Raw genomic sequence first — 12,805 nt, 5'->3', positions numbered from 1 at the left:
GAAGGCCTATTTATTGTTGAGAAACAATGAAAAACCCTTCACATCCCGAAACCTAACCCTAGAAGATGAAACGCCAAATTGTGGGCCCCGTTTGGGTAAATTGGTACATCAATTTCCCGGGGTCGTAACTTTGGCATACGATCTCCGTTTGACGTGTACGATTCCCAAAAAAACGTCGTTTAGGGCCTCAAAACGGCTCCGGAAGTTCAGGACCCGAAAAACTGCTAAAAATAGTAAGTTGTGCTACAATTAAGGAAACTGAAAAGACTGAAAGAGACAGTTGTGGGGGTCCAAATGGGTTAGTGGGTGGCCACCAACATCCACCTGGATCATTCCTCCCCCCTTAGGAAGCAATGGTCCCCATTGCGTTGAGTTCCTCCATCTGCTGAACTTGTCCTGCAATCTCTGATGTGTCCAGTGATGGTGGGAAGCATGGTCGACGATGGTCCACATTGAACATTTGGTGCAGGCAAAGGAATGGAGGAATGTTGTGCTCCAAAGCATTGTTCCCCATAGCCTTGGTACTGCTGTAAGGACCATGTCGGTGTGGTCTGAGCTTCTGATGGGTTCTGGTAAGGTGTTCTTTCTGTCGATGCAACCAGACTTTGTTGCCCACCTGAAACTTATGTGGTACCCCTGTGGGTGAGGAGAAGTTGTTCCTGTGTTCTGTCATGACCGTATCCTTTTGCTGTTGCTGCTGCATGGAGGAACCCTTTGCAGGGGTCATGGGTGTAGCAACGATCTTCCCCTTATTTTGGGAGTGAACCAGACAAATGAATTTCCTGGTCTGTGATATGAGCTTGCTGCCTTTCTTGGTAGTGATCAAGGATGTGGCAGTAGGTGGGGCTACCTCTGGTATCCTGTATAATGAATTATTCAAAGAAATAATGACAGCACGAGGCCTTGACTCATACACAGCATGTCGCCTCCGTAAGTATGGCTGGCCTAATAATACATCACAAACATTCAGAGGTGTAACATCACACAATACCTCGTCTGTGAAGGGTTTGATGCTGTAGGGAAGGCGGCACTGCTGGCGAACTTTGAGATCTCGTCCTTCATGAAGCCACCCGATACTGTACGGCTGTGGGTGTGGTGTAGTCGGTAAGCCCAACCGCTTCACGACCTCTGTTGAAACCAAGTTCTTTTGGCTACCACTGTCGACAATGAATCGTAGCGGTGAACCCTTCACCCACATCTGTGAGTGGAAAAGACGCTCCCCCTCCTCTGGATCTTCGGGCTCATTTTTCTTGATCTTGGCGGTGGCAACAGTGGCACTGGGATCCGCATCAATGATCTGTTTCCCTTTACCATTCCCCTTGTCAGGTTCTGGCTCAGGGTCGGAACATGCATCTGATTCGGAAGCCTTCAACTCGGCCACCAGCGACTGCTTGGTCCGACACTCACTTGTGTTATGAGTGGGACTCTTGTGGAACTCACACCACTTTCCTGTGTCCTTCTTCGGCTTCGTGGTGTTGTTCTTTTCTTGCGGCTTTGACGGGTTGTCTTGGGTCACCCCGCCTTGGCTTTGTCCTTTGGGCTTCGGATTTGCAGATCCAAAGTCTCGCTTCTTCTGTTTAAACTTTTGCTCGATTTTGACAGCGTATCGGTATGCTGTGCCGAGTGAGGAGATGTTCAAGAACACCATCTCTTCCTGGATGTATCTGTGTAGGCAGCCACGGTATTTGAGTACCAGATGCAGCTCAGAATCTTTGATACCCAACTGTGTGCGAAGGGTATGAAAAATGTTTGTGAACTCTGGCACATCTTGGTCTCGTCCCTGCCGCAATGTGGTCCATTTGATGTATTTGTCCTCATAGCTTCCGACAGGGTAGTACTGCTCCTTGATGGCATCCCGAAAGTCATTCCAAGTGGGTGCGGCTGAAAATAGTGAGCCTGTACTTTCATCCTTCTGCTCGCAGTAGGTTTCCCACCAGTCCTTGACGTGGGGGGCTGCTTTGAGAAGGGCAAAAACAATCTTTTCCCGACTTGAAAATTCATGAACAGAAAAATACCCATCTAGCAGATTTAACCATTTATCTACGGCATCTGCGTCTATTTGACCCTCGAAGATGGGGATTTCAAAATTAACTTGTACCTTAAACGGTGTGGCGTTTCCAGAGTCGCTGTTGGAAGTCGATGCGTCGCCTCTGGGTAGCCGCTGAAGGATCTGCGCAAAGCTATCCATCATCGCGTTCATTTGCCGCTCGAGCGCTTCTTCAAGCAAAATTTTGATAGGATCTCCTGCCCCCTCGTCTTTCTTCTCATCCGCCATGGGAGGCCGTCGGGATTTGCGAGGCTGGTCTTGCAAAGGTTCGACCAGTTCAAGCCCTAACTCCTTATATCCCGACCTCGTTGGGGACATGCAAAGAAAAACAGAGAAAAAGCAGACCGCTTTGATACCACTGATCCGGATTTAAACAGGAACGCAATAGATTACAGAGATAACCATAAGTACAGAGATGCAATAACCATAAACACATAGATGCAGCGGAAATAATGATTCATTTCATTAATGGAAAATACTGAATACAACCAGAAATGGAAATAAACCAGCTAGGGCGATGGTAGCTATCTCTGAGAAGAGATGTGCGGCTACATGCCTCTGAACTGTTCCGAACTGTATTACAATGAGGCTCGAAGGCCTATTTATTGTTGAGAAACAATGAAAAACCCTTCACATCCCGAAACCTAACCCTAGAAGATGAAACGCCAAATTGTGGGCCCCGTTTGGGTAAATTGGTACATCAATTTCCCGGGGTCGTAACTTTGGCATACGATCTCCGTTTGACGCGTACGATAGCTCGTTAGAAAGATCTATCCGAGAACTACCACTTTGGGAAGGGCAACATAGGTCCATGGACCCATGTTTCCCCCAGATTCCCAAAAAAACGTCGTTTAGGGCCTCAAAACGGCTCCGGAAGTTTAGGACCCGAAAAACTGCTAAAAATAGTAAGTTGTGCTACAATTAAGGAAACTGAAAAGACTGAAAGAGACAGTTGTGGGGGTCCAAATGGGTTAGTGGGTGGCCACCAACATCCACCTGGATCAAAGGATGAATGAAGAAATGGAGAACCATCTAGCAAAGAAGGATCAAGAATGCGAGATGATGAAAGAAGAAATTGATCTTCTAAGGAAATAAGTTGATCAATTTAACAAGAGTCTAAAGATATCCCAAACCCTATATGACATCCTAAGTCATCAAATATGCCCCCTTTATTAATCAGGTCTTGATTATGCAAGTGAACCCTCGAGAAAAAATGATGCAAACTCTAATGCATTAAGAAACAAGGATGTGGAGAAGCTTGAAAGATATGTTGATGCCCCCAGTTCTAGCAAAACAAATAATATTAATCAATATAACCTTAAAGGAAACCCTACTCCAAGAAGGTATGCAAAAGGTGTGAAGGATACAAGAGGCAAAGGATATCATCAAAGGATCTCAAGGCATAAAGACTTTAGAAGTTCATCAAGGCAAGCTCCATCCTCTAGGTACCAAAGTATATTTTTTGGTTATTGTTATTCTTGTACAAATTTTGGGCATATGGAAAAGGATTGTAGGGCATACCACAAGAACAAATATAATGGTCCCCGTCATTCTCCTAGAAGCAACTTTGGAAGAATAATTCATGCTTCCTCATTGATGAACAAGATGGAATGCTTCAAATGTCATAATATTGGACATATGGCTCGTGATTGTAACTTGACTTGGGTTCCTAAACAAGCTAAACCCATGACACCCAAGCATGAAAAGAAAGTTAAACAAGTATGGAGAAGGAAGAAAATTGAATAATAAAGTGTCTTGGACACTCAAGGCATCAACTCATGTTGTTGATCTGATGAGTAAATCTTTGGCAGATATGATATTCCAAGTTTTGTTACTGAAATTCTTCCAAAAATAAGACCATGCATACTATTAGGGGGAGCTTGTGGTTGTTTGACCATTCTTGTAAGATGCATCCTTGATGAGGCCTAAAAAAACCCTTTATGGTTCGCATATTGACAATCATTCTATGATACACACAAATATATATGTTGATGACTATGATGAATCATCTCTCAGAAATTTTTCAAGAAATAACGATAAATTGATCTCTTCTACCATCATCTATCTCAAGGAGCATTCAAATCTTAGGGGGAGCAAGTCCATTGAATAAAAGAATGATATTATGTCCCTACTACACATCTCATGGACCATTGTTGAAGATGTCTTCCACTTGATCACAAAGTAGTAAAATCATTATTGGGTTCTATAAGAAAAAAGAAGAGAAAGAGGAGTCTACGCAGGCAGGGGGAATTCATTTATCATGAAGAAACTCAAAGATATCTCTTGTACCATATTTCCCAAAGAAGGAAAACAAGATGACAGGGAGAGAAGCACAACAAGAAGAAGCATGATAAGGGGAGCACTTGATGGAAAAAGGTGTTGTCCGGACACCCCATTTTCCGTTGATGTCAAAGGGGGAGAGAATTTTGAAAGGGAAAGAATATTATCATCAATGACAACTTTAACCAATATTAAGTTCATATCTTAAACATATATATTCATAATATAAGATAAAGTATGAAATTTAGCCAATGCTTAATTTGTATGAACATGTATATGCTCCATATGGCTAACATAGACAATATTCTTGATGATGAACCACACTAGCTGGTTCGAAACGCGTCAGAAAAATTTTCTCCTATGTGATTTCTACCGAAAAGACTCTTCTTAAAAAAGACAGCTCATTTTTTTCTCGAACACACCCAATGTATATAATGCATTCATGATTCTAGCTAGCATGTAACAATAATATCTCACAATAGATTCATTCAAGTCACTTATTCCTTGTAGTCACTCATCTTCGAAGCTCAGATATCCCCTTCTCTACTAAATAGTCCCTCAATAAATCCATCATTTCCTAAGGCTTTCTTGCACTAGAAGAGCATAAACTTATAGAGTCTTACTACTAAATCATCCCATTGGCTTGCTTAACATATCTCATGGTGATCAAGGCATATAAGAGGGTTTTAGTGCTACTATAATGGCCTTCTCCCCATGTTTTTAGCTTCAGTAGCCATTATATGTCCTTAGTAGACAAATCAATTATCTCAACTGTATCATATATATATACAATTACCATCATGAGATATAATCCTATTAATTCTAATTATAAAATTAAATAGTTTCATACAAAAAATCAGATTTCACAACTATGATATCTTCTCATAATATTTGGCCCTTACACATGATAGAAAAGTAGTTTTCATTCTGGGCTCACTCATTTCCATATCCTAAACGATTCTACCTATAATTTGAACTTTCAATCAACCAACCATGATTATTATTTCTTATAACCCTTTAATTACAACATTTACAACCACCCATGAAATGATCCCAAAATTGTAACATACTAATAATTCAATGAATTTCAGTTGTTGATCACGTTAAATGAAATGAAACTACAATTCATTATATGTGCATTACTAACACGCTTGAAACATTGTATAAAAGAGTAGTCTAAGTAGGCAACAATTTCATCCTGAAAATATAGATTTTTCCCACATTTTTTGGAAAAAATCTTCTAAAAATTTTGGAAATCCAACTTACAATTGTCAAATTACGTGTTAGTAAACCCATGTATCAATACTCATTGTCACATAATCACTCTTCACTAGATACATATTTTAGAATTTATTATTAGTTTTTTTTTATTTTATTTTGTGGTGTGAGGGTTTCATCCCACTGCTTTCACTATTCCATCAATCCCTCATAAGTAATTTAGGGTTAGTGATCTCGGCTTGGAATTTTTTTACAATAAGTTCTACTCCTAATGAACATGCTAGGAAATATGAAAATGTTGTAAGAGAAGGCTATGACAAATCACTCAATTGCATTAAAAAGTTACAGTGTAAATGATAAGTTGGTCAGACAAATATAGATTGTGTTCATCACAACATTCAACATAACAACAATGATGATGATCACACTTGCAGTAACACTAATTAATACCAAATATGCAGAATTTAGATAATGCACACACAAGTTAGTGAGAACTAAGGTACAATACTTTGAATGTCGTATGTTCTACTTCGAAAAACATGATAAGCAATTTGAAATTGGCATCAAGGAGTTTTGTGAAAAAATACTTAACAATGTCAAAAGATTTACAATCTAGATGATAAGGCATTGGTGACATGAGTCTAAAAAGTTGTTCACTATATAGAGCATAAGAACTATGATGATGATCACACTTGTGATAATTATATTAATATTAAATTTGAAAAAACAGATAATGTGCATCAAGTTAGGGAGAAAATGAGGTGAATATACAAGACTTCAATGTGATAGGAACTACTCCTGAAAAACATATTAAACAATTTTAAAATATCACAAGGAAGTTCTAGGAGAAATGGCTTAATAACATGAAAATATTATCAATCTTGATATCAATAAGATGTTGGTGATAAATCTAAAAAGTGTTCACAACATGAATATAATATACGCTAGCAGTCTCGCTTGCTAATCAGGGGAATTTTGATCTCAAAAATAGACGTCAAAAAAACATATGTACTAACAAAAACAACTTTAAAAGAACCAGTAGGATTCAAGATAATGATGTTATTCCCAAGGGAAAATGTTTTTAGAGCAAAAAGAAAACTATTTTTTTAAACCATATTTTCACCTTATATCCTTATTGGTTTTCTCAAATTTCAAGTGTAGGCACTCCTTCGATATCGAATTAATGTCACATTTAACGAATACCCACTCTGCATACTTTTGAGTAGAATTGCATCAAGAAAAAATGAAAAAACAGTAACTATTCATAAAGAACATGTTAAACAATTGGAAAATATTCCTATGAAGTTATAGGAGAAATGAAATAACACTAAAATATTCTTAATCTTGATGATAAGACGTTGGTGACAAATATAAAACACCATCACAACATATTTAATAGACACTAGCAATCTCACTTGTATCCAAGGAATTTTGAGGTCAAAAATGGGGATCAAAATAATTGTACTAACAAAGTCAAATTTAAAAGAACAAATAGGATCCAAGATGATGATGGCGTCCCTAGGGGAAATATTTTTGGAGCAAAAAAAACTATTTTTTTAATCATATTTTAATCTTATCTCCTCATGGATTTACTCAAATTTCAAATATAAGCGCTCATTGGATGCAAAATTAATTTATGCATCCAATGAGTACCCACACGCATACTTGTGAGTATAACCACATTAAGAATAAATGAAAATATATAATAATAATAAAAGTAGGTATTATTTTCATGTATTTTCATTTTTTTTCAATGTAAATCTACTCAAAAGTATGGAATATAATCTCTTATTGTATATTCCCTGCTCTTACTACTATTTTTTTTTGCGTCCAAAGAATAAAGAAACCCTCTTCTTATTTTGCATTATTGTATATTATTTTCTACTCTGACCTAGGATTATGAGATACGCACCAAGTGGGTGCTAGGAGATGCATCAATATCTAAAATTAGATTGCGCCAAATGAGGATCAATATCTAAAATTAGATCGCGCCAAATGAGGAATGAGGAACCAAGATGGAAAATAATATCTAAAATTAGATCCCGCCAAATGAATAACAACGACAGAAAATAAGACTCAGTACAAGACACATTGCCTGAAATGAAAGAAGAAATTCGAAAAAGAGGAACAAAAAGACTGGAGATGGAGATAGGTGGGAAAAGTGAAGGAGGAAGATCTTCTGGATCCCAACCCAAATGTTCGTGTTCTCTTCCGTCATTTCAATGAATGATACTTCAGAAACTTTTTAGGGGCATGCGGGCATGCACAGTCGATTGGAGTTCCAAGCGCACGACTTTGTAAAAATTACCCTAACAACTTACCTTTTTTTTGAAAATACCTACACTAAACAATTAATTAAACCTATAAAAAATAAGTTAAAAATACAATAATAATAAAAAAAATTAAAAAAAATATATATATATATATATATAATTATTATTTTTTTTAAATTATAACTCTTATTTTATTATTTAAACTATTATCTTATTATTTTCTTAAAAAAATCATTTCAAACATCAAATTTTCAGTGATTGAAGATTTAATTAATCTCATTTAATAGGGGGAAAAGTTGATATCATTTAATAAAAGACAAATAAAATTATAAAGACACAAGAAAATCGAATAATATTATAACAACAATATTAGAATTTAAAGTGGAAAAATAATACAAAGGAGCGGTAATAAGAATATAACCACATTAAAATCTTTTAATATTTTGAAAATCCTATTCATTATAAAGGGCTGAAAGAAAGAAAAATCGATTAATTATTTTAAAAATCCTATTCATTAAAAATGGGTGAAAGAATAAAAAATCGATTAAGAATTTTGTGAACAATAATGAAGAAAGTAGAACTCACTTCAAATTTCACAAACGAAATTTTAAAATTGGAAATTCAAGCTACTCATTAATTAAAGTTTATAAGAGGTTTTTTTGGCATATTGAAAGAACCATATTATATTGAATGCCTTATATGTAATTAGGTTGAACCATTATTTTATTATTGTAAATGAATTGGTTAAGCAACACTTACACGTGGAATTATTTGGTTTGAAAGTGTTTAATAAAGGATGAGAGTAAGGTGTTTATTATTGGAAGAAGAAGAAAAAAAAATCAAATTAGACTAATTCAAATTACATGATGAATGAAAGTTAACAAAAAAAAGGTTTTTTTTGGCCTATTGAAAACACCATATTATACTGAATATCTTACATGTAATTAGATTGAATTATTAGTATATTAATAGGTGTGTTTATTTTAAAATAAGGTTATTAGAATTTAAATTTAATTATTAGTAATTATTAGGTGGATGGTGATGGGCCTCCCAATTAGGTAAAACATAAGACCTATTTAACTTTTTCTAAGCACATAAGGTTGTATTCGACATTTCTTTTTGCACTTAATAACACTTTCTTAGCTTAAATGAGTTCTTAGGAGAGTTAAAGATGTTTTTCATGCTTTGTGTGCTTAACATGATTATTGTACAGGCCATTAACAGGATTTTGCATAAATTACAAGGAGATCCAGCTGGAGAGATTCGTGATGCCTGCCCCCTGTTACAGAAGGTTCAAACTCGGCTACCTTAAGACAACAAAGGCTCCTTCATGTTGTTGTGAGATCACCCAGGGAACATGATCCAGTTTTCTAGGGGTTTTGGAGGGAAAGTAGTCCTCCTTTCAAGGAGGTTTCCCCTCATTCATTTTGTATAAATAGAGGGCTTGAGTAGCCCATTAGGAAGTTAGTAGAAGCAAGAGAATAACAGTGTAGAGCATTAGGAAGTCTAGTTTTCAAGTTCTGCAACTTTTTTCCATGTACAAGCAATTCTTCAATTAATGAAATTCATCTTTTGTTCCAGTTTTTAGTCTACGTCTCCTTCGGGGTTATGTGCTTCCTTGGGTTCAAGACCCCTTTTGTACCATTACTATTTATGCATTTGTTCATTTCTGCAATTTATTTCTGAATATTGTTTTTAACTAGGTGATTTATGAATAATATTTCTTTACAAAGCATATGTGCATTAGATAATAGCATTGGTGGTGGTTATATTTTTCAAGTGGCATTCTTGTTTATGCACTTAAATTCATTTTGATTGCTTTTGTTTATTTGTTTTCCATCTTTTATTGTTTTATTGTGCCTACAAAGTCTCGTATGTTGCAGCGACAGAAAACCCTACAACCATGTGTCTTGATGAAGAAACCCTACCACCGCAAATGTGATGACTTGGACATGTGTGCCTTATCATTTCTTAATTGTTCCTTAGCTTCTTTTGCTTTCTGACCTCGCCTTTTGCACATTTTGCTACTCATACCAATTCATACTCGAGGGTTTTGAACAAGAAAAACAAGATGCATGGATTCCTCATGATTAAAGAAAGGAAAGGATTGTATGAGGCATGTGTTGTAAATAAAAAAAAATATAATGAGAGTTTTGAAAGTGCAGAGTGGAAGGCACTACATATTAGATTAGTTGCATATACTATTTTCTAGTTCTTTTTTCTCATCTTGTTGAATGTTGATTTCACATTTGTTTTATCAACTTCCTGTTAAATGTTGATTTCAGCGTTATCTAATTATATTCTTGTTTAGATTTACATAGTTAATGTGTATCAAATAACGCCCAGCGTTATAAATAAAATGCATCAATAAATGAAGAAAGCATATCGGCTATCATAGAATTTGTTATGGTGTTTGAGATATAGCCACTATATTATACGTTGTGAACAAGAAAATCATTATGCATGTGTTATAAATGATTTGATTAGTGAATTATATGAAGAACGTATTGTAGATAAATAGCATTATAAGAGTTTTGAAAGTTAAAAAAGGGTAACATAGATATTGAAAGTTAAAAAAGGGTAACATAGATATTGGATCTCATAGATATTGGATCTCATGTATAGTCATATAAGTGGTCATAAGTGGTATTATTAGTTGAATATATTTATGAACTTTTTTTAAGAAAATCAAAGCACATTAAAAGACAAGTTGTAATTTATACAACTACAGTAAATTTTGAATAGGTGTTCAACCAAAGAAATTAAATATAAATAGGGTCAAGAAGGAGCTTTCCATAAAATAATTTATCAGTGTTTGTGTGTCTTATTTATTTATGTATATGTTTTTAAGAAAAATAGAAAAATTCAATGAGTAAGAGATATTTGTGGGAAGCAACCCTCATAAAGCATATAAGGCATTTCCAAATCAATAATGCATAAAAGCAATGTAATTTTAAAGAAGTATAACATTTGAGGATGACTCTCAATACTAAATGTAGTTGTAATCAAAATTAAGCAAGACAATGAAAAAACAGCCTAGGTATGAGGAATTAAAAAAAATAAAAAGAACAAACGTGTAAAGGTGATGTGACAAAACTTAAGAAGTAAAGATAAACCAAATGCCCCAACAAATGAAGAAATTAGAAAGAGCAATGTTTATTTGGAAAGAAAAAATAACATAAGATTGTTCCCATGTTAACATGGCATCTCAGAAACGAGATGCGCCACATATGCCTCCTGTGAACTAAAGTTAAATATCAAATACATAGATCCTTGCCAATTTCAAATGTATGGCCACTTGTTTCAACATATTGAACTTGTATTTGGGATGTATTTCTTGATGACATGGGCAACACAACACCTTTGAGTTGACGATTGGCCAACCTGAATCTTAATAAACCAGTCCCAATGTTTTCTCACTTTAGATGCACTTTATATAATGGTGATTGTAATGAGGTTTCATCCTCTACACCAATGGAGATGAATATCTTGCACTAGAGGCCCTAGTGGAGGGAAAAGGAGAGCACAAAGGTAGAGAAGGTGATCTTGATGATTTTGATTATGACATGAGATGTAATTATATGTGACTCTTTGCCCATTTGAGTCTGCAACAAAGCTACCCCATTTTTTTATATGTTATTGGCATTCCATCTGTATTATGACAGTCATTAATTTCATGTTTCAAAATTTTAGCTTTCTTTTTTTTGTAAACAAGTTTACTCATCTATTAAGAATGCACAAGATTATAGAGAAACATACAAAGCCAATATGAATGTCCATCCACGCAAGGGAGGAGCATAGCTGGAACGAATGACACAAAGAAGAACAAGGGAGACAAGGGGAAAGAGAAGAAATAATAACAAAAAAATCACCCAACTTGGTAATGGTCCTCAAGGAAACCTTCCTTTCCTTTATTTTTCAAAACCTTGATCCAACCTATTGGAGACGGGTCAGCGAAAGTTGCTTGTAGATTATCATTGATGACTAAAGGAGAGTCCTTATTGGAGTCAGAAAAGTTGATTCATGAGCTTGCTTCAAAGCACCAAAAGAAACATCTTCATTCACCAACTACCAATTTTTTTGGGAATTGGATTCATTGCTAAATCCTCGTGAATTTGATAAGGAGTGGAAGTCTGAGCCTAATCCCCTGAAATCATATCATCATCTGGACCCTCATTCTCTTGGTCAAAATTAGAAGTCTTGTCTTCCATAGGGGTGTCGGTCACAAGGTGTTAAAATTTGAAACTAAGGCCAAATTCCACTTTAGATAGCGATCGTCAAATTTGGACAAGTAGAAATGTGTTTTTGAATTTATGCCCACACGTGTAAATTCTCAAGGTTGACCACATCATCATGTAGGCTCATGAAGCCCAAGAGACATGTCACTTCACCTTCAACGACTTGTATAAATACAAGTGACCTCTCACCTCATTTGGCATCATCATCATCACTGACACATTCTTCTCTCTCCTTTTCTCATTGGTTCGTACAACTATTGGGCATATTCTCTCTCACCTGTTTTGCCAGGAGGACGAATTTCAAACATAAGTACAGGGTCGAGATTTTCAGAAGTTGACTAAAATTTGACCAGCGTTGACCAAAGGTTGTTTGACCAAGTTTGACTGTGATTTTGGAGGGTTTGACTCTATTTTACCAGGGCGCATTTATTGGCACAAAAATCAAGATTTTCTAGGTTGCATAACCTGCGTTGATTATAGGCATGTTTGACCATAGGGTTGACTTTAGGTTGACCAAGTTTGACCACATTTTATCACTGTTTAGGGTTGACTTTTACCACTATTGGAGGTCGATTTTGAATGCCTTTGACCGAGATTCAAAGGGGAAGTTTTATTGTTGTGTTGACCATATTTGACTTTCTGGTTAGGGCTAAAATTAACTACAATTGACTGTAGATTTGACAAGGTTATTTTGACTTTGATTTGGCAAGTCAACATTGACTTTTTGTATTCTCTCTCTTTGCTAAAAA

This window comes from Pinus tabuliformis, chromosome 4_2, assembly GCF_031772625.1.
Source record: "Pinus tabuliformis cultivar Carrire ecotype Pingquan chromosome 4_2, CPIR1, whole genome shotgun sequence".
NCBI classification, from domain to species: domain Eukaryota; kingdom Viridiplantae; phylum Streptophyta; class Pinopsida; order Pinales; family Pinaceae; genus Pinus; species Pinus tabuliformis.
Note: the sequence above shows the minus strand (reverse complement) of the source record.